Here is a 23,694-nt window from a genome sequence, read left to right as displayed (position 1 = left end):
GGACTTGTGAGTCGGGACGGACTATGACTGCACAATCCCTTTTGTATGTTTCTTCTCTCTCTCCCACCCACCCACCCCGCTTCACGTTGAAAAGACAGGCAGGCAGGAATAAAAAGATGAGCCCTCTCCCCATCGACTCATTTTCCTGGGGTGAAAGGAATCCAGAGCGAAAGTGTGCCCATCGCAAGTGATTCCTTAAGCATCTTCTCATCCATGAACAGGAGAGCCACCCAGGTGAAAAAGTGCGGGAAGAGAAACCTCCGATCATGCTCCACATCCTTCTAACCGGGTTACACGAGTTGTTGTCAGCTTTTCCTGTTCTCTGCCTCGTAATGCGGTACCCTGGCCATTAAGCTTTTAACTCACCACTCTGGAAACAAATTCTGCTTCAGTAGCTGCGCTACGTTTTAAAGCAAGGCCGATACTGGGAAGCACTTTCAAGGCAAGAACATTTTCGGTAGGCTTTTATTTTATTTTTTTGGAACCTTCAATTAAAGTCAGCCTTTGATGGTTCACATAAAATCTCTGAAGGCTCATTCATTCAATAGGGAGACATAATGCAACATTGGCTGTTTCATCCTGCATTGCAAAATGCTTGCTTGCCACTCCCTGCTTCTCACACTAAGTGGTTTCTTTAATGCATCAGGTCTGGTTGGTCTCTGGCTTATGTTCCCTTTTCATATGCCGTGAGATTTTTTTTCTTCTTCTTTTTTTTAGGGAAACCTTTTCTTAAGAAGATTGGAAAGCAGGAGCCAGTTGAACAGTTTGATGTGTCCATCCCAGTGGTGGAATTCAATTTTTTTTTACTACTGGTTCTTTGGGCGTGGCTTAGTGGGCGTGGTGTGGCTTGGTGGGTGTGGCTTGGTGGGCGTGGCAGGGGACAGATACTGCAAAATCTCCATTCCCACCTCACTCCAGGGGAAGGATCTGCAAAATCCCCATTCCCACCCCACTCTGGGGCCAGCCAGAGGTGGCATTTGCCGGTTCTCTGAACTACTCAAAATTTCCACTACCGGTTTTCCAAAACCTATCAGAACCTGCTGAATTTCACCCTGGGAAATTCCTGTGTTTGCCTTGATGATCCAGTCCAAATCTTCAAAGTCTTCAAAGTCTTCAGCTTGGATCATGCAAACAAAGGGCATCGTTGCTTAATATTTCCCTGCTTGCTTACTGGGTAATTTTGATTCACAGCTAAATCTGCAGTGACACAGTTGAAAAGCATTGAAAAGAGTATTACACGCGTACCTAGATGCCCTATGGAATTTTCTCCATACTGGCCCATCCTCCATTCCAAGGCCCCATCAGAATTGACGATGGCCAGACCAGTTTTCCATACATTTTATAGGTACTCAATCAAAGTAGATGGCTCAGCATTTTAGCTCAGTTAGAAACTTGATGGGTAGTATATCTCAAGATTTATAGAGGCAGCTGTGACCAAAAAAAAAAAAAAAGGATTGGGTAACATGATTGTGTGCACTGTTCTTGCCATTCAGTTCTGCAAAAATGATTTAAAAAAGCCTTTTAACTTTATTTCTGAGGGAGCTGAATATTTCTCAGACCTGATCCCACATACGGAGGGCTTAGTTCTCACATAAGTTAAAGCTATTCTCAGCTCAATAAATCTAACTTCTGGTTCTGCAACATTCCCAAGTCTTCAACTTTGCTTTGATCCATCCCAACCCACATTTTGTCTGTCAATATAACCATATCTCTCTCTTGAGAAATCAACCATTTTAATTTGATCGATGGCATATCCACAAGGTCCCCTTTATGGTGCGGTACAAGAAATTTTGTATCTGAATCACTATGTGTGTCCAAAATATACTTTAGAAATATGTTTCAAAGAGGAAACAATGGTTATTTCGGTATCAAAAACATCTGTTACGGGCATATCAAGTATATTTGGTGGTGCAATGGTTAGAATGTAGTACTGCAGGACTAACTCACTGAACACTCCATGAGTTCGATCCTGACTGGCTCAAGATTGACTCAGCCTTCCGTGCTTCCGAGGTTCATAAAATGAGAACCCAGATCGTTGAGGGCAATATGCTGACTCTGTAAACTGCTTAGAAAGAGTTGTAAACAGGGGTGGCCTGCTGGAGGTTTGCAGGGGTTCAGGAGAACCTCTAGCTAAGATTCAGTGGAGTTCGGAGAACCCCCAAATCCCACACCTGGATGGCCCCTCCCACCCTGTCCCGCCTCTCCCAGGAGTCCCCAAACGGCCCATTTTGGATGCAGGTAAGTGAGGGTGGAGGCTCAGGGAGGGCAAAAAACAAGTCTACCAGAAGTTGGTTTCTGGCCTCCAGAGGGTCTCTGGAGCCTGGGGAGGCCATTTTCACTCAAGGAAAGCCTCTGGAGCCCAGGGAGGGCAAAAAAGCATGCCCCTGTGGTGCAGGAGGCTGACTAGGCCATGCCCACCATGGCCGTGCCCACCCAGCAACTGGGCAGGGAACCCCTTGCTAAAATTTTTGAAGCCCACCCCTGGTTGTAAAGCACTGTGAAGTGGTATATAAGTCTAAGTGCTATTGTTATTGCTATTTCAAGCTCTTAAACTCCTCTGAGTTTGAAAATGCAGTGTTTCAAATTTGCAATGCTGTACCAACTTGTCTCATGCAACAAATGTTCTGAACTCTTCGTGCCTTCAAAGTAGGTTGGTCAGAAAACAGGCACTATGAAGATTGTGGAACATCATCTTATTGTTGTTGGGTGTAATGTAGGTAGTCCTCAACTTACAACCAGCATTGGGACAGTAATTTCTGTTGTAAATCATTGCAGTTGAAAATCAAGACAGTCGTGATTTGATGACAATTTTTAAGGCATTGCACCATCGTTAAGCTTCCCCAATGAACTTTTTCTTTTGGCAGAAATCAGCAAAAAAAAAAGGTGCAAATTATGATGACATGACCACAGGATGCTTCAATTGATCATAAATGTGAGCATCTGACATGACAGTGGAGGAGATGTGACAGTTGTAATTGTTAGTACAAGTCATAAGTCGTTTTGTACCTTCAAGTAGTATCTATGGAGATTCTCCATCATCCAGGTCATGGTTGTCCCAAAGGTGCTTTCTCAAGAGGCAACTGGACTTTCTGGTTTTTCTTAGAAGACATTTTGCTTCTCATCCCAGAGCTGAAGAAGTTTCTTGGATGAGAAGCAGAATGTCTTCAAAGAAATACCAGAAAGTCCAGTTGCCTCTTGAGAAAGCACATTTGGGACTTCAAGTAGCAGTGAATGATCCTAACCAGTGGTGGAATTCAAGTAATTTAACAACCGGTTCTCTGCCCTAATGATTTCTTCCAACAACCAGTTTGCCAAACTGCTCAGAAAGTTAACAACCGGTTCTTCCGAAGTGGTGCGAACTGGCTGAATCCCATCACTGGTTCTAAGGACTAATTGTTGGAGAATCTTGTTACCACTGTCCCCTCTTATACCAAACATAATTTAGGTGGGGTTTTATCTTTTTTAGTCTTTTTCTCATGTATCTCCTCCTTTCCCAGGGCTACGTGGTTGTCTATTTTCTTTTCACGGTTCTCCTAATAGCTCTTATATTCCTTTCCCAAGGTCATCTCTGCACTCCTTTACCCTAGAACAGCTTGGTGGGAGTTTCCAAACTGATTGAACCCTTGCACATGCCTAACTCATCCTTTACTCCACTTGTACCTGAAATGCACTGTATATAACCCTGCTCCGTTTCTTCCAATGTCCACTCTTCTCTGGCAAGCCAATACTCTCAGGATCAGAGAGCCAAGAAATAAGAGCACTCTGAATGCAAACCAAACAGAAGCTAGCTTTCCCATCTTCTAATTCTCTCCAGACATCCATCATCCGAATATATTTACTTTGTCCCCAAATCATAGCACGCTATCGTTGCTATTTTTATCATTGTTCTAATTTAAAATGCCTTTTGAAAAATAATAATAATAATTTGAATTGTGTAAAAGCATTCCCACGGAAATATTTGTACTAGAAAATAAGATTTAGATATTAAAAGAAAGAGAGAGAGAGAGAGCGGGAAGGAGACCAAGCACATTTTCTGACTTATGCAATGGGTTTAAACTTAGCCTAAATGAAATGAAGTTTGCAGTATGTTAATTTCCTAAGTAATGTCATTTTGATTTGCAGTGACAGTTAATATTCCTGGCAGTTCATCTCCACGCACACCCAACCTCTCCTTGCTTATTCTTCTGCTGTCCTTTTAAGAGTTGCTAACATCAGCTGGTTCTTTGTGGATTTCTCTTTTTGCTTGGCTGCTTACAAATTGCTCTAAGCTTTCCATTCCAGCCAAAGCTGTTTAGCTGAGCAACAGCTGCCCTTCTCTGCAAACGTGTTTTTGGTGTACGAGGACATGCTAACAAGCAAAACACTCAAAGTGTTTGGTTTTTTTTTTTACCTTTTGGGGGGTTCTCTATGCTGTATCAGTGCGATATTCAAACAAGGTTTTGGGAAAGAAGAACTACAGTATATTTCAGGAAGTTCTAGAAAAACCAGCTCTAGAATGGAAAACCTTTTGTTATTTTTTCACCCCTTAAAATATCAGATGTTTAGATATACCCACTGGGAAATACATACGCGTGCACACATAATGCCTTGTGTTGCAATTTTGCATGTACTAGGTTTATGTAATCATTGCATTCAGCTGATATCAAAGGGTTAGGGTTAGAGTTAATCCTAAGTATCTATGGAGATTTTTCAGTCATCTAGCAGAGGTGGTATTCAGCCGGTTCGGACCAGTTCTGGCGAACCGGTAGTTCTGATGATCAGCTGGCTCCGCCCACCCACCCCCACTCTATCCTGTCTTGTATTTCCTTCTTTCTGGCTCAGCTGATAACGTTTGACTATTTGAACGCTGCATGAAGCATGTGCTCACCGAACCTGTTGCATCCCACCACTGTCATCCAGGTCATGGCTATCCAAAAGGTGCTTTTTCCAAAAGGAAGCTGGACTTTCTTTGGGATTTTTTTTTTCCCCTTTGCAAACAACAGCCATAAGTAGTGACAAGCAATGTCAGCCGCAATAAAGTCTAATTCTGTACCAACTACAGGTAGTCCTCGGTTTATGACCACACCTGAGCCCAACATTTCAGTTGTTAAGTGAACCATCCCTTGTGAGTTTTGCCCCATTTTACAATCTTTCTTGCCACTGTTGTTAAGTGAATCCCTGCAGCCGATGAGTTAGTGACCGGGTTGTTAAGTGAATTGGACTTCCTCATTGACTTTGCTGGTGGGAAGGTCGCAGAATGGGATCCCGTGACCCTGGGACACTGCAACCGTCATAAATGTGAATCAGCTGCCAAGCCTCTGAATTTTCAGCACATGGCCATGGAGATGCTGCAAAGATCATAACTGTGAAAAATTGTCATAAGTCACTTTCTTCAGTGCCATTGCAACTTTGAATGGTCACTAAATGAACTGTTGTAAGTCGAGGACTACCTGTACTCATATGTTTTGCTGTTGGAGAGTAAACTCACTCCTGGGGCCAAAATATACATGATTCAAATATATCCTCTTTAATATATCATCCACCTCTTTGCTTTGACAATGTGTAAAAGAAAATTCTTCACTTAAGTGTTTTGGCAGTATAATTAAAGTTATGCATTACTTAATTTGAGATCTCTGTAAGGTTGAGTAAAAAAATGTCTTTCTGGACAAGAGGTCAAGAACATAATTGTCAGATGGCATATTAAATTATGAAATGGTAATGTTCTATTTCAAAAAGATTCTGGTACTGAAATGGATAGATAGATAGATAGATAGATAGATAGATAGATAGATAGATAGATAGATAGATGGATGGATGGATGGATGGATGGATGGATGGATGGATGGATAGATGATAGGTAGGTAGTAGATAGGTAGGTAGGTGGATGGATGGATGGATGATAGACCATTCATGTTTCCGGGAGATCACATCATTGCAACCTGTGCCTTATTATCTCTGAAAATAATGAGGCAATTGGATACTTTGATGGTAGACTTAGTAACTCATCTCAGCATTCTCTGCCTACATACCAAAGGACAAAGATTGTGGATTATACCGACATGCAATTTTATTCCAAGTATCCTAAACAATGTGCTTGTATGTCCTTGGGTGCCTTCTTCTGCTGATGGCTTAACGATCATCAAACATTCCTTTTGATGTTTGGGTAGGAAGCAAGGACATTGTAATTTTGCCACAACGGTTATGTTCTGTCACTGCTCTACTCACTGCATTTTGCTTTCACCTTTCAGAAGAGGGTGAATGTGCTCATGAGTTTACTTTCTGGGTGCTTCTCTTTCCTATTGCTAGCTTGGACCCAGTGGTGGGCTGCTGCCAGTTCGGACCGGTTCGGGCGAACTAGTAGTTCCGACCAGGCTGGCCCCACCCACCCGCCTTGGTCCTATCATGTCCTATATAATTGCTGGTTTTTCTATGCTGTGTGCATGCTGCACACGTGCTCACATTTTGGGTTTTGGGTTTTGGGCTAACTGGTTGTTACAACCGGCAGCATCCCACCCCTGATGCCCCTCCGGCATCAGGACCTGCTTGGACCTGATGCCGGAGACATTTATCATTAACAGGCTTCCTGGCATGAATAAGAAGGATGTGTTAGATTGATTTAAAGTCGGAAAGATCTGGAGAAAGCATCCATGAGAAAATGCAGTGTAGAACTATTTGCATTTACGTCCTTACGATTCTTTCTTAAATCATTCCGTTAACGGTATTAAAATACTATACAATTATGCTACGTTGTATTATAACACCACATATTGCCATATTGTTTCCTTTATTCATCGCTGTCTATACACTTGATTATCACATTGTACAGCTTGGATGGATTTTTCCCTTATATTTTTTTCAATAATCCTCTAGGCCGAGAAAATTAATTGCTTACTGAATTGATCAACTGTGTATCAATAAACTGTTCATTTCAGTAATACGGTGGAGTCAATCCTTATTCCAAGCCTGCTAACAAAATTGAAATGAGCTGAGCGGCTGATGTGAAAACCTGGATTGTAACTCACAGTCCAGGATAAATAGCAAAACTCCAATCTTTCAAATTTTTGTTGTTGTTGTTGTTGTGAATGCAATTTTTCTTACTATTAAAAATTAACTTCTTCTCTCCTTTCCTATATTTTGTATCTACTGTATGCCTCTATGTCTCTCTCTCTTTCTCATCATCTGTCTGTCTGTCTGTCTGTCTCTCTCTCATCTATCTATCTCTATCTCTGTCTATCTCTATCCATCTATCTATCCATCATCTATCCATCTATATATCATCATCTATCCACCTATCCCTTCCTTTCTTCCTTTCTTCCTCCTTCCTCCTTCCTCCTTCCTTCCTCCCTTCCTCCCTCCCTCCATCTATCTCCTATCCATCTATCTATCCATCTATCCATCTACCTATTCCATCTACCTATCCATCTATCCATCCATCCATCATCTACCCATCATCTATCTATCATCAACTATCCACCTATCCCTTCCTCCCTCCCTCCCATCTACCTATCCATCCACCTATCCATCCATCCGTCCATCCATCCGTCCATCCATCCATCCATCATCTATCCATCTATCTATCATCATCTATCATCATCTATCCACCTTTCCCTCCCTCCCTCCCTCCCTCCATCTACTTATCCATCCACCTATCCCTCTACCTATCCATCTATCTAGCCATCCATCCATCATCTATCCATCATCTATCTATCTATCTATCTATCTATCTATCTATCTATCTATCTATCTATCTATCTATCTATCTATCTATCTATTGAGGTTTTGTGCTCCTCTCAGACATTTTAAAAGGGAAATCAGGCTCTTCTTTTGTGAACCAAGGCAGAGATCTCCATTGTTCATTTCCCACTGCCAAGTGGCATGCATTCCAATGACACATATTGCACAGTTTCCCAGACTTCATTATTAAGATGTGACCTGTTCCTTTTCTCGAAGTTGTGAATGTTTCTAATAGGCAGGATTCTCAAAACCTCATTTTCAGTATCAGGGAGCGGCAAACCAGCTCAATTTTACTGGCCTAAAATTGAGTGCGTTCCTCTCCTTTCCTTATCCTCCATAGCGCAATCCTGCACGCCTCTCTCGAAAAGCATCCCCACCAAGAAGCCATACCAGACTAAGATTTGAAAAGCTGCAATGCAGAGGTTTCCTTTTTCAAGCCAAAAAATAGCAATTCTACCAACCAGCTCAAGCAAACATACAACATCATTGGGGGGGGGGGCATAAGAAAGGGGAGACTCAGACTTTTCCCTTTTTCCCATTTTCCTTTTGTTAACCCAGAACCCTCAGCCACGTGCACGATCTGGATTTGATTTCCATCAAACGAAATCAAGATTTGCATTTAAACCAAAGCGCCTAAAAAAGCTGCCCTTTCATTCTGTGGCTGCCTTTGAATGAGTTAACCGCAGCCTTCCTCCGATGGCAAATTAATGATGTAAATGACAACTCCAATTGTCTCTCTCCCTAAACCTCCCTGAATCCTAACCCAGAGCTGCAACAAAGTTAATCTGAGACATTGCTAGGGGGGAAAATGTATTTTTCTTGCTTTAAGGCAGCTAATGCTGTAAGCCTCTTTCCTTAATAGCTTCCCACCTCAACGGCTTTTACAGTTATCATCAAAATGATTACACACTCAGCGCTCCCTCTGCATGGTGAACCTGTAGATCTTCCTCAGCATCTCCTGCACAACATCTGGCATTTGGATGCCCAAGATGGTTGCTGTTCAGCATTGGCCTTTGTTGACATCAGTTTTCACACTTGAATGAATGGATTAATAAAGTAAACAAATAAGGGGAAAAAATTGAAGGCAAAGAAAAAAGCATCAAACGTTTTTCTCTAGTAATTCAGGTGATATAGGTATAGATCAGGTAATAATAATTCAGGTAATTTAGGTAATTCATTGGCATCCTTCAGTCTCAAGAGACTATGGCATTGTGCTCTGGAAAGAGGTCCTAAAATAGCATCTGGTGTGACTAAAAAGGCCAATTCGAGAGTGGCAATCCTTTCCACACTGAGGGCAGATACATTTTGTCCCCTGCCCAGCCCCCAGATTTTGCTGGTTCCAGGATGGCCTCTTTGCCTCAGCCTGCCGAACAAGTGTCTCTTCGAATTGGAGAAGACCATGTTGTGTCTTTAGCCTCCAAGCGGAATGATCGGAGGTCAAGATTTAGGTAATTTATGTAATATAGTTCAATTAACTTCTTTGTAGACATGTTTAGTTCAGACCATGATATACTGAATGATGGCTTGTTTTCCCCACCCATCTGGATTTAAGCCTGAGAATATTTTTCCATCTTTATTGATATCAACTTTCATGCTTATTCCTTGTAGCAACAGCAATAGCACTTAGACTTATATACCACTTTACAGTGCTTTACAGCCCTCTCTAAGTGGTTTACAGAGTCAGCATATTGCCCCCAACAATCTGGGGTTCTCATTTTACCGACCTCAGAAGGATGGAAGTCAACCTTGAGCCTAGTGAGATTTGAATTGCCGAATTGCAGGTAGCCTGCAGTACTGCACTCTAACCACTGTGCCACAGTGGTCTAAGGATTCATCATCTCTTTCTCATCATTGTTCCATTATTGGCACTGGATTTATACAGCTGTAGAGCTGTTTTCTCTCTTTTTTGCAAGTGCCTCCCTTCCTAATTTTTTTGCATATTAATTTCTCTATTTTATATTCACTTACTGTACTGTGTTTCCCCGAAAATAAGACTCTGTCTTATATTTTTTTGAACCCTGAAATAAGCACTTGGCCTTGTTGCCATGTGCTCAAAAGCCTGATTGGGCTTATTATCAGGGGATATCTTATTTTGGGGAAAACAAGGTAGATTTTGTATTTTTTATTTCTGTCCCTATGTATAGCAAAAACAAAAACAAAAACATATGGCAAAATATTGGCATTGTTTCTAAGTGGAAGGAACAACCACTAAAAATTGAAAGTCAGATTATCTAACTCAATTTGTTTCTGCTTTGTCTTAGTGGCATTCACTGCGCAAAAGCATGAAACAAAATCTGGTAACAGATAAATCGATCTTTTCACAGCAACCGAAAAAGCATTTGATCCAAAACATTCAGGGTTTACTGCATAATCTCATCCAAATATTTCCAAACTGGCCTGGCAGAGTAACTCTACAACAAATAACCTCAATCCATTCCCATTACATAGATTGGGACAACCCATTCTGCGCAACACTATATTGGAACAACATAAAAACAAGGACTTTTGCAAACCACTTTTAGCAGTTAGCAATAATGAAAGCCCAATTAAAATGGATCACCTGTCAGCTAGAAGCTGGATTGCTCTCATTGGACTTAATGTGTGAATTCAAATTAGTACTAATGATTACAAACCACGAGTCCTGTAGTTAAAATATTTCTGAAGATGGCTAAACGCTACTCGGTTTTGAGCGGGGATTTGTCATCTGAATCTGTTCTTCACTGCTTTTTTTAGCCTAGGCAGATAGAGAAGAGCTTCACACACTCAAGTGACAGCAACCAGCTCCAGAATGGTAAGTAGCCAATCCATCTTAATGAAGCTCTTATGATTACTAAGTGGCATGGTGGAGGACTAAAAGGAAGCTCCTTGTCAACACTTTCGGGTGTGAACAGTTTTTAGAGTGGCCAAAACACGATCATCATAAGTGACCCATCAAAAGTAAAGCCAATTTACACATCACACTTAATGTACCTCTTGACGCAGCTCTCTCTCTCTGTCTCTCTCTCTCTCTGTCCCTCCCTCCCTCTCTCTCTCTTGCTACATGTACTAGAAAACTAGGAAAAAGAATTGCTGGGGTTGGTTGTGCAGGAGAAAGAAAAGGAAAATTCTGGACAACATCAGAAGTTAAACAAAACATTTCTCTCGGTAGAACTGAATGCATTTTGCACAGTTAGTCCTTTATTTACAGAAAGAGTTTTCCACTGTTCATTGTTACAAAATGCTCCCCCCAAAAATTGGGTCTTAAACCATAAAACCAGGAAGGAAGGAAGGAAGGAAGGAAGGAAGGAAGGAAGGAAGGAAGGAAGGAAGGAAGGAAGGAAGGAAGGAAGGAAGGAGGAAATGTTATTTGCTTGATCGTTAAATTTACTGAATAGTACTGAATAACTTCATGTCAATCATGCAGGATTAAAAATATCTGGGACTCTCAAAGAATTCTGCAAAATCGTTAAGAGCAAAGCACATTCCTGTAAAATGAATGGTTTAAAGAACTGGAGAGAAGGGGGTGATTTGCCCATCATTCTGTGTTTTCTGTTGTAGGAAATTGTTCCCCATGGGAAAGCATTATAAGGTCAGCCTCCACTATAATAAATGACCACCTGCCTATGGAACTTAATGGTGAAGGATAAAATCCTTGGCATAGGGTATATAATTGGCCACAGAATTTGTATCAGCCACAATGAATGGCTTCAATTTCACAGTATCTGAAAGGAAATAATTAACTGTTCCATGGGTTTCCTTTCATCCAGCAAGAGAGGATCTCTTCTCAGCCTGAAGTAAGCCCCCCTTACATCATGATCTTAAATATATTCGCCATTGAGTTCAATTTAATGCATTTGACAATATGCTCAGGGCTTCTGCCTTATCCGAGTTTCTTTGGTTAACCACAGTGCCAAAGTGAAATGATATTTTAGGCAGGGGAATATGAAGATTAAGCCTACATATTACCCAATAAGTAGGTTTTTAGCAAAAGGAAAAGGAGAGGGGGAAAAATAGTTTTCTTAAACAATGAGCTTCTTTCTTAAGCAAAATACTACATTTAATCCCATATTTCAATCAGGGTCATAATTAGTTTTTAATCATTACTAAAAATTGATTGGCACTGTCATAAATCTAAGAACAGGTTCCAGGATTCAATTTGTAAATGATTCCTCAAAGAAAATTGAGTTCTTTTTCTTCTTCTTCTTTTTTATATCACTGCCTTTTCATTCTTTTGCCTTGCATTCCAGTGTTCTAAGAGGTTCTTTGATTAATAGACCTTTAACAACACCTAACATCCCTTGTAAGCTATATGTCACATACTTTCCTCTACTGTCTATCATGCTAGAGAAAGTTGTGTTCCTGTAGGGGGGAACCACTTTGTACAGATGCAGATCAAGGGATCTCATGTGTAACTAATACCAGTTTGGTGCCTAAAGCTGCCATAGCTTTTGATTCAGTCTTTGCCTGCAAGCAAGATGGCATCTGCCAACATCTGACCAAGTGGTTGCATGCTTTACATGAGGATTAAGCCAGAATTAAATGAACCAAATTAAGACATTACTCAGTACTGCTGGAACCCTTCCCACCAATCTTTCATGAAGGCTGAATCTCTCCAAAAAAAATTAGCTCAGGAGAAGACCTATAAGATACTATGCGTGAAATGAAAGTTTGGCCCTACTTCAGTGGTGGATTTCCAATATTCTTACCACTAGTTTGCCACGCAGCTGCCTGCTCGCTTTGCGTGTGTGCCATCCGTGCATGTGCCCCGCCTTTCACACATGTGCTTTGCTCATGCGCACCTTCCGTGCATGCATCTGGCCTCAAAAACATGGCTAAATAGGATGGCTTTATGTCTGGACAGGCACCAACAGTCGCCGCTACAGGTTCGCCTGAATTGGTGCGAACCGGCTGAATACCACCTCTGCCCTACCTCCTTTGAAAATTTGTTATAGCTTCCATTATCTTGGTGTCATTCACTTTTTAAAAAGACCCTAATTATTTCCATAGTTTGTGGATAGGCATTTTCCTCCTCTTCCTCCTTCTCAAAGGGAAAACAAGGCTTGATGTTTACAACATAAGAATAACTCATGATATAGTTTCAATATCCCAATGGGCTTCCTATTGAGTATAGTGATACATCAGTATGTCAATGAAGTGGTAATGAACCTGTCAATTTAGTGATAAATACCACCACGAGAGAAAACGAACACCTTAGTCAATTAGTACTGTAAGATATGCCTGATTAAACTGGCTATGAATTAAAACCTGGAAGGAAATTTGGAAAATCCAATCATGCTTTTCAGGAGATTGAGGAGTTAGTTCCTACATACATACTGTAGAAAGTTTGAGGATAATGAGATGACTTCTCAAGCTTGCCAAGCATCTTCAGAGGGAAGAAAAGTCTTCTAGCAGTGCAGGTTTTGGACACATTTCAAAATCGGAGCTTTCAATCCCAAGGAAGATCTCCAAGATTTAAGGAAGTCATCAGAATAACAGGATGAAGGAATCTTGGAGGCTCCTTCCACTCTTAACAGGTAGAGATCTGTAATATACTTGATTGTACCTGTCTAGAGGTAAGAATAACAGAATAGAGATGGAAGGGACCTTGGAGATCTTCTAATCCAACCCCCAGCTTAGGCAGGAAACCCTACCCCACTTCAGACAAATGGTTACCCAACATCTTCTTAAAAACTTCCAGTGTTGGAGCATTCATAACTTCTGGAGGCAAGTTGTTCCACTGATTAATTGTTCTAACTGTCAGGAAATTTCTCCTTAGTTCCTGGTTGCTTCTCTCCTTGGTTAGTTTCCACCTATTGCTTCTTGTCCTGCCCTCAGGTGCCTTGGAGAATAGCTTGACTCCCTCTTCTTTGTGACAGCCCCTAAGATATGATCTGACCTATGCTTCCTGAGATAGTAAAAAGCACACAATTAGTCCCAAAACCCCTTTTTTTTATTTTCACGTCTCTGAATTCCTTTCATTCACAGCACACGCTGAATCACCAAGAGTTTATAAATAGTCCAACAGACTCTGCCACACTCCTTTGGATAAGACTGGTAAACACCCACCTTTATCTTCTTTGACACGCTGCCAAAGACCTAATTGGCAATTATCTTAGCAAGGCCACACAGAAACACAGAGTCAAAAACGGAGCTTCAAAGTACAAACTGACACCATCCACAATATTGCTTCCTGCAAAGTGCCCACATGCCTTTGCTCTTCCTTTATGTCTTATGGGAGGGGCCAGTCTCCCCCTGTTCCTCTGCCTGTCTGATGTCCGACTCTGGAGGCTCTGGAGTCCGCACATAACTCCCAGATGGCCCTGGCCCCATCTCTGCCTCCGATGCAGAGCCCTCGTCTGAGCCTTCCCCAGACTCCAGGACTGGCCCATGTTCCTCTCCAGCCTCCTCACTGTCCGACTCTGCTGCCAGCTCTGCAGGCTGCTGGCGGACCACGACAAGATATTGGAACACTGCTATCATGTCTCCCCTAGTCCTTCTTTTCATCAAACTAGACATACCCAGTTCCTGCAGCCATTCTTCATATGTTTTAGGCTCCAGTCCCCTAATCATCTTAGTTGGTTTTCTCTGCACTCTTTTTAGAGTCTCAACATTTTTTTAAAACATGGCGACCAAAACTAAATGCAGTATTCCAAGTGTGGCCTTACCAAGGCATTATAAAGTGGTATTAACACTTCATGTGAACTTGATTCTATCCCTCTGTTTATTCAGCCTAGAACTGTGTTGGCTTTTTTGGCAGCTGCTGCACACTGCTGGCTCATATTTAAGTGATTGTCCATTGGGACTCCAAGATCCCTCTCACAGTTACTGCTATTGAACAAGGTGCCACATATACTGGGTATGAGAGCATCACTGATTCATTATGCCCACAAAACAAAAACATGGATTGCTAGAAGATTCAGCATACCAATTAATGGATGACTTTTGACACCAGCCACTTTTGAAAAACATCAATTTATGTTAACACTCTTTGAAATGCTGTTTTAACCCTTATTTAAAGCATGGCATTAAACATGTCGGAGACCACTTTTAATTAACAACAGTTTCTGGAACGATTTAAACTCAATGATCTGTTGACTAAACATGGCCATCCCTCCTGTTAGGTTAACAATAACACCAATTGTTAGTGTCTTCACGCTGGTGAATGTCATGCATATAATCACAGGATGAAATTAACTTTCTCTCCTACGATTCAGGATCTCTATGATGTGGAGATGTGCAACTGCCATGGCTTTATTTTAAGACTGCTTTCCTCAAATTTCTTGTGATCCATTTAATAAGCCATAGTTGGTTCTTTCATGGTGGATCTTCTCAATGCTTTTCCTTTTCTGTACAGCTGAAACTTCTTTTGCTCACTTTGTAATGATACTAGATATCTTTCTCTCCTTCTTTTTCATCTCTGTTGTGTCTCTTTCACCCACCCTGTATTTTTCCATTCCTTTTACACTGCTGAAAATTATCTTATTGCCAAAGCCAGTATCTCTATTTCTCAACTGTGTTCCTTTTTCTTCTCAAGCTCTTACCCTTCTGCTTTTGGTCCTGCAGGAAAATCTCAACTTTTTCTGCAGGCCTTTTCTGATTGATCTTTTTTCAACCATCTTTCTGTATTCTTCTTTCTTCCCTTGTGCTTTTTTTAGATAACAACCTCCGGGAACAAAGATAACATTTATTTTGTTTTGTTTGCCCCAGTTGTGATTTCAGAGTTGTTTTGACTTCATAAAGTTAATATTGATATTAGAGTTAAGGGGTTGTTTGTTCCCCCGTCAAAGTTTTCCGAGTTGCAGGATCAGTCACATAGGATAAAATGTTTGGTTCTCAAATCAATCATCTCTGGAAAGCTTTTACTAAGGGCAGAATGCACTAGCTGAAGATTTTTTAAGATGGGAAAACAAAATATTTCAGGCAAGGAGAACATGTTGCAGAAAACTGAAGACATATGGGCACTGGCTGGATACAGTGCTTAAGAGCCAATGAAATGGGCTAGTGAAGAACTAATTACATTGATACTGCCATGAATCAGAGGAGAGATGATTAGATGAAGAACTGAGTAATGGAGAGAGGGAGGGAGGGAGAGAGAGGGAGAGAGAAAGAGAGATAACTGCAAGAACTAAACCATCAGGTAGATAATGCAGAAAACACAGTGTATTACATGGGGGAAAAAAGGAATAGGAAGTGGGCTAGCAGAAAACGACATATGGATTCTAATGTAGAGAGAAAGGAACACACCCTTAAGAGATTTTTTTTTAACTTATTAATTTTATTTGCTTTGAAGTGACTTACCAAAATGATGGGAGAAAAAAACACGGCTTGTCAATTCCCTTAGAAATCCTTGGGACAATTTGCAGTTCTGAAATTCTGGAAATTCTGATAACTAAGCTGCCCCATAATTATCATGGTGAATCTGTTCCCTCCAGATGCTGTACCCCTTAATCAGAGTAAATTCTTTCCAAACCTTATCCATGAACCTCCATATATGAGAGGCATTCTGAAGATGCTGAGACGCTGGAAAGAATTCAGAAAAGAGCAACAAGGATGATGAGGGGGCTGGAGGTTAAAACATATGAAGAATGGTTGCAGAAATTGGTATGTCAAGTCTAGTGAAAAAAGGGACGCCATGGCTCAGTGGCTAAGACGCTGAGCTTGTCGATCGAAAGGTCGGCAGTTCAGCGGTTCGAATCCCTAGTGCCGCATAATGGGGTGAGCTCCTGTTCCTTGTCCCAGCTTCTGCCAACTTAGCAGTTCGAAAGCACGTAAAAAAAGCAAGTAGAAAAATAAGGACCACCTTTGATGGGAAGGTAACAGCGTTCCGTGCGCCTTTGGCGTTTAGTCATGGCAATCACATGACCATGGAGATGTCTTTGGACAGCGCTGGCTCTTTGGCTTTGAAACGGAGATGAGCACCGTCCCCTAGAGTTGGGAACAACTAGCACATATGTGCGACGGAACCTTTACCTAGTCTAGTGAAAAGAAAGACTAGGGTAGACATGATAGCAGTCTTCCAATATTTAAGGGACCTCTACAAAGACAAGAGGGTCAAACTATTTTCCAAAGCACCAGCAGGCAAGACAAGAAACAATAGATGGAAACTAACCAAGGTGAGAAGCAACCTAGAACAGTGAGACCATTCAACTAATGGAATGGCTTACATTCAGAAGTTGTGGGTGCTCCGTCAATGGAGGCTTTCAAAAACAGACTAGACAGGTGTGGACGTGATGCCTCCGTCTGCATAAAGCAAATTCGTCCCGGATTCGGAGCAATGAAGGGCTTACAGGGAGCTCACCCTGCAACCCCCAGGCTTAAAAAGACAAACCTGGGGGTCTAGGGGAGCTCTACCCAGACCCTTTGGCTCTTCTCTCCCCCTTTTTCCCAGGGGGAGATTTTCAAGCTGCTGAACAGCCGGTTTTCGCTGTTCTAGCGGCTAACGAAATCACGGGGCTGGAGCTCCTAAAGGAGCGTCCGTTCGGCGATCGCGGAGCCACTGGAAGTCCCCCAGGCAAGACAAGAAACAATAGATGGAAACTAACCAAGGTGAGAAGAAACCTAGAACAGTGAGACCATTCAACTAATGGAATGGCTTACATTCAGAAGTTGTGGGTGCTCCGTCAATGGAGGCTTTCAAAAACAGACTAGACAGCTATTTGTCTGAAATTGTATAATCCTGTTTGAGCAGGGGGTTGGACTAGAAGACCTCCAAGGTCCCTTCCAACTCTGTTATTCTATGTTTCTATGAAGAGCAGCATCCTTCAAACCACAGGGCAAAACAGACAGAATTCTAACTTTCTCTGCATGTCCTACCGTCCTTACACTTCGTGTTGTAAGCAGCTCCAGCACAATAGCAAAGCACATTTGTCATCTGAATTGGTCCTCCCAAATGCCCATGCCCATCAAATTAATGCTCATTGCATGAAATACAGTGACAGTCATCCTTTCTGCATCTGCAAGGTAAGTGCGATGGAATTTATTCTGTTTTGCTGGCGATTTCCATCAATATTGTACCAGGCTGAGTTCCTTCTAGTCGGATACCTGAAAAATGATTCTGTTAAAAGAAGCAATTGAGTATGCAGCCAGTCTATGAACAGTTTTCCATTGCATTTGTCACCACAATAAATTAAAAATAATAGATCTTTCAGGCTGCAATATTCCCACAACAGTCAGCATGAAAGCTTGAATGGCAACATTTTATGATATAGCGAGTTAGCTCAGAGAAGCAGGAAGTGATTCAAGCGAAGTTGCCTTTTCCTTTTTGAATCTGTAATTATTTCTTGTGACTGGCAAAGCAACCTTCCTTTGTTTGCATAAAGTCAAATAATGTAGTCCTTGAATATCTGATCTGCTATTTTTCTTTTTTTTTTAAAGAACAAAACAAGGCTAATACCTACTTCTAGATTTAAAAAAAAAATCCATATCATAAATATTCACTTGTTTTAATCAGCCAGAAAACCTTTAGTCCCCACCGAATCACCGCAATCAGGAAGTTTTGCACTGCTTATTACATTTACAGCTGATCTTTCTATACAATAGCAACAGCACTTAGATTTACCGTATTTTTCGGAGTATAAGATGCACCTTTTTCCCCCTAAAAGGGGGTGAAAATTTAGGTGCATCTTATACATCGAATGTAGCCCGGCCCACCCACTGGCCCCCATCCTTTGGCCTCTGCCTCCCAGCAATTTACCTCCTTGCAGCAAGCAGCAAGAAGAAACAGCCCATTTCAGCTTCAGCACAACCTAATTAATTGTCCATTGGATTGGCCTCCCGACTCTCAGCTGTTTCAGGCTGCAGGGATTGTCATTGCCTATTGCTGCGCGGGCCTCTGCTGCTTGCTGCAAGGAGGTAAATTGCTGGGAGCAGGTTTTTTTTTTTTCTTGTGCTAATCAAGCTATGCTGAAAACGAAAATGAAAGTAAAGCAGGCTATTTGCTGTTTGCTGCAACGAGGCAAAATTGCTCAGAGGCAGAGGCAGATTTCTTTTTCTTCTTTTCCTCACTAAAAAAGGTAGGTGCATCTTATAGTCCGGAGCGTCTTATACTCTGAAAAATACGGTATATACCACTTCATAGTTTTTTTCAGCACTCTCTAAGCCAGGGATGTCAAACTGGCGGCCCATGGGCTGGATGTGTCACGTGCAGGCCACGCCCACCCCAGCTCCACAAAGGCAAAAAAAATATTGTGATACATCATGTAACATCAATGTGACGCAGAGAGTTTGACACCCATGCTCTAAGCGGTTATAGAGTCAGCATATTGCCTCCAAAAATCTATGTCCTCATTTTACTGACCTCGGAAGGATGGAAGGCTGAGTCATCTTTAAAATGGTCAGGATTGAACTCCTGGCAGTGAGCAGAGCTAGCCTGCAATACTGAATTCTGACTACTGTGCCACCACAGCTCTTTAAACATCCTCACACAAGGATGTTTAATGTGTCTTGTTGCAGCCTACCTCCAAATCTGCTTCTCCAAAGTCTGTGCAGTGTGAAGATGATTGAAGAGTGCAGTGTGATTTCAGAATTTCCTTTCAGAATTTTATAGAGGCATGTCTTCCTTTGGCAAAGTCTTCTTCAGAATGGTTTTGCAGGGCTACAATCTGCCACTGGATCATATAACTAGTGACCTCAACTTTGCCCTGTTTTAGGAATTGAAGTAGGCAATATCATTATGAATAAATATTTGGTAATAGCAGGGATGAAATCCAGCAGGTTCTGGAGAACCCGTAGCGGAAATTTTGAGCAGTTCGAAGAACCAGCAGTGGAAATTTTGAGTGGTTTGAAGAACCGGCAAATACGACCTCTGGCTGGTCCCAGAGTGGGGTGGGAGTGGAGATTTTGCAATATCCTTCCCCCAGGAGTGGGGAGGGAATGGGAATTTTGCAGTATCATTCCCCTGGAGTGGGGTGGGAATGGAGATTTTGCAGTATCCTTCATGTGGAGTGGGGTGGGAATGGAGCTTTTGCAGTATCCTTCCCCTGCTATGCCCACCAAGCCATGCCCCCAAGCCACACCACGCCCACCAAACCATGTCACGCCCACCAAACCACGCCCAGAGAACCTGTAGTAAAAAAATTTGGATTTCACCACTGGGTAATAGGCAACATCCACAGCTATTGATAGACCTACCTAATGTTTTTCTTTGCAGGTCTGTGTCTGTACATATCTGTTTATACCATAAATCCATTTTCCAGGCCAAATGTTCTTACCTTGGCACCTTCTGGATTTCCCAGCTGGAGAAATCTACTCTTGTTAGCAGCATCTAAGTAGTTTCTCCCTATAGATTTATTTCAAGGCAGCAGGGGGCATGTTGAACATTTCAGCAACAACTACATCCAAGGGATTGTTGGCCACAGTTTGTGGGATTATGATGGAAGCAGTGGTGGAAGGCTGCAAGTTTAACAACCGGTTTGGTAAGCGCGCACTTTGCACGCCCACGTGTGCTTAAGGCACTTGCGCGCAGTGCTAAAAATGGAGCATTTAGAAGCTCAGCTGCTTATCTTCCAAATCAGCAATGGTAAGTAGAACAGCGAGAGAGGGAAATCAGCTGTGCTGCTTGATTGAGATGAGCTACAAAGCAGGAAATAGAGGACAGGCTAGAGCAGGGGCAGATGGGCGGAGCCAACTGATTGTCGGCACTACCAGTTCGCCTGAACCAGTCCAAACCGGCTGAATTCCATCTCTGGATGGAAGTAGTAAATGAATTCCACATTGACACCTAGGAAAGGACAAAACCCCATCATCACCAAGACTCCAGTTTTAAAGTCCAGAAAAAGACTTTATTTCCTATTTTAAAAGAGCCGTGCTTTGAACCAGTGGGATTTCTTTCAGCTTTGCAAAAAAGATTATGGTGGAAGCATTTAGAAAGCACACATCTGAAGATGCAGGCTCCTCAGTGCTCTCTGAGTTTGGTTGTTTTCTTGCAGAGGTTTCATTACCCATACTAGATATCATCAGGGCTAGTAAAAATCTGAAGATGTGTTTTGGTCACAAATCCCTATTTACTTCCTGCTGCATGATAGTCCCTGGTGACTTTATATACTGTATATTTTCCAACATCATCAACCTTATTGGTAGTTTATGATTGATTGGATTGGATCGGGACTCGTTACGCACGGTCACTCATGCCCTTGTCACCTCCCGCCTGGACTATTGTAATGCTCTCTACATGGGGCTCCCCTTGAGGAACACCCGGAGGCTCCAACTGGCGCAGAGTGCGGCCGCGCAGGTGGTAATTGGAGCGACATGGCGCTCCCATGTAACACCTCTCCTGCACAAGCTGCACTGGCTCCCGGTGGTCTTCTGGGTGCGCTTCAAGGTTTTGGTTACCACCTTTAAAGCGCTCCATGGCTTAGGGCCTGGTTATTTACGGGACCGCCTACTACCACCAATAGCCTCCCACCGGCCAGTTCGCTCTCATAGAGAGGGACTCCTCCGGGTGCCGTCAGCCAAACAGTGTCGACTGGCGGCCCCTAGGGGGAGAGCCTTCTCTGTGGGGGCACCTACCATCTGGAATGAGCTCCCCCCGGAGATACGGAGGATCCCGGATCTGCGCTCCTTCCGCCGTGCTGTGAAGACCTTTTTATTCCATCAAGCGGGCTTGGCCTGATCTCTTCCCTTTTTAAATATGTAAATTTTAATCTGTTTTTAAATTATTGGGGTATTTTAATTTGTCTGGGCCAAATAATTTAATTTGGTTTTATCGGGTTTTTAAATTTTGTGTATTTATGTATTTTATTGTTGGCTGTTCACCGCCCTGAGTCCTTCAGGAGTAGGGCGGTATACAAATCAAATAAACTAAACTAAACTAAACTAAACTAAACTAAACTAAAGCCAACTTTCATGCTACCTCCATGAAATCATAGGAACTTGAGGAGGATTAATCAAGCAGGATTAATGTAGTGTCACTGGATCTAGTCCAAAGGTCAAACTAAAATCATCCATAATAAAAACAGAATAAGAACGGGACCCATCTTAACCTTCCCTTCCAGATAATTCTGATTACTTTTAGTTTTTATGATTGTTATTGAAAGCCTTAAATCAAGGATTTTTAATGGTAACCTTGAATCATAATTTATGGGGAGGAAACCTTTAATCCAAATCAGATCATTACTTATCCTCTTTGAGATGACAGTAGTTTCAGGGCAACTGCCCAACAACCGACTTCTCAACGCTCACATTTCCAACCTGATTTGCACCTTTGTGTAACTAATCCCAATGCATTGAAAAGCCGTATTTTTAGTTTATCGCTCATCGGTTATGATTGTTTTCAAGTTCCCAAATCAGGAAGGTTTGGAAGTTAAGAAGGGTTATGCATGAGTTGAATGACTTATTTAGAAAAAAAACAATTATTACCACCCTGCCTTCCATTGAGGACCTGTATACTGCATGAGTCAGAAAGAGGGCTGTGAAAATATTTACACATCCTGGACATAAATTGTTTCAACTCCTACCCTCAAAACGATGCTATAGAGCACTGTACACTAGAACAACTAGACACGAGAAGAGTTTTTCCCCAAACGCCATCACTCTGCTAAACAAATAATTCAATAATAATTGATTGGATTAAAGCCAACTTTCATGCTACCTCCATGAAATCATAGGAACTTGAGGAGGATCTTCTCATCGTTCCTATCACCCATCTCTTTCCACTTATGACTGTATGACTGAAACTTTGTTGCTTGTATCCTTGTGATTTATATTGTTTCCTAGTATGATTTAATTGCTTATTTTTAGCCTATGACTATCATTAGGTGTTGTACCTTATGATTCTTGATGAATGTATCTTGTCTTTTTATGTACACCGAGAGCATATGCACCAAAGGCAAATTCCTTGTGTGTCCAATCACACTTGGCCAATAAAAGAATTGTATTCTATTCTATCTATCTATCTAGATCAGGGGTGGGCAACTGTGGCCCTTTTACAACCTGTGGACTTCAACTCCCAGAATTCCTGAGACAGCTGGCTCAGGAATTCTGGGAGTTGAAGTCCACAGGTCATAAAGGGGCCATATTTGCCCACCCCTGATCTAGATAGATAGAAACACCAATGTTGGTTTTTATTTTATTTTCTTTTGACAACACTAATATAAAAAGGAATCAGTTGCTGCTGCTTTTTCAAGGATCATTATTATTTTTAATTCTCATGGTAGGCAGCAGCCCTGATGTTCCCTGGGAATGTCCCCTCCAACTACTAGTCAGAGACGATCACATTCAGCTTCAGAAATCACCCACAGGCAGTTTGGTAATGCCACCTAATTTGACATGTGTTGTCATTGTTTATTCTCAAATCTCACTACAAATTCAAAACTCCCAGGCTCCCCTATTTAAAACAGTGAGATTAAAGTGCCATTCTGCAAGCTTTCTTCCTTTTACTCTTGAACAGTTTCCATCCTCCCCGCTTTTTTCATTTCAACCATACAAATCCAATTTGCCTGCTTTGAAGAGGTTTTGCCTGCATGAGCCAGGATTCCTGAAAGCAAGCAATCTACAAAATAACGGTTAAAAGCAGGAAAACCTGACTCCGCAAGTGATTGTGGAGAACAGCAAACTGTGAACCATTGGTGGATCTCCCTTAATTAGCAGAGAATGGCTTAAAAGGTTGTTATTGTTGTTTCTGATATTTTGTTCTTTCTCCCAGAGCAGCTCAAAGCACCTGATGAAAGGGCATTAAGAAGAGTCTTAAATAAAACCACCAACAACAAGCCAACAGTGCTTAAAAGTACTAAGTGCAAAATGTAAAACAAGCTTTATTCTGTTCAAATCAATCAATCAATCTGAATAGTTCAGTTCGTTTAGTTTAGTTTATTTATACTTATATACCACCCTTCTCCCAAAGGACTCGGGGCGGCTCACAAAGATAAAACAATAAAACAGTAAAATTACAACTAAAATACTCAATTAAAATCCCCAAGAATGAAGTTAAAAGCTCCCATCAGATCAGCAAATTTGTTGGAAAAGCCATGTCTTCAGGTCACCGTGGAAAGAGCGGAGGTCGGGAGC

General features: G+C 41.8%; 1 protein-coding gene across 3 annotated transcripts in view; it reads right to left on the bottom strand.

The window, feature by feature from the left end:
* PCDH9 (protocadherin 9) overlaps positions 1-23,694 on the bottom strand; it is a 926,161-nt gene that overhangs the window by 742,726 nt on the left and 159,741 nt on the right. The gene's annotated exons all lie outside the window — the stretch shown is intronic.

This window comes from Pantherophis guttatus, chromosome 5 (genome assembly GCF_059756535.1).
Source record: "Pantherophis guttatus breed Tessera chromosome 5, ASM5975653v1, whole genome shotgun sequence".
Classification (NCBI taxonomy): domain Eukaryota; kingdom Metazoa; phylum Chordata; class Lepidosauria; order Squamata; family Colubridae; genus Pantherophis; species Pantherophis guttatus.
This window is presented reverse-complemented; position numbering and strand designations above follow the sequence as displayed.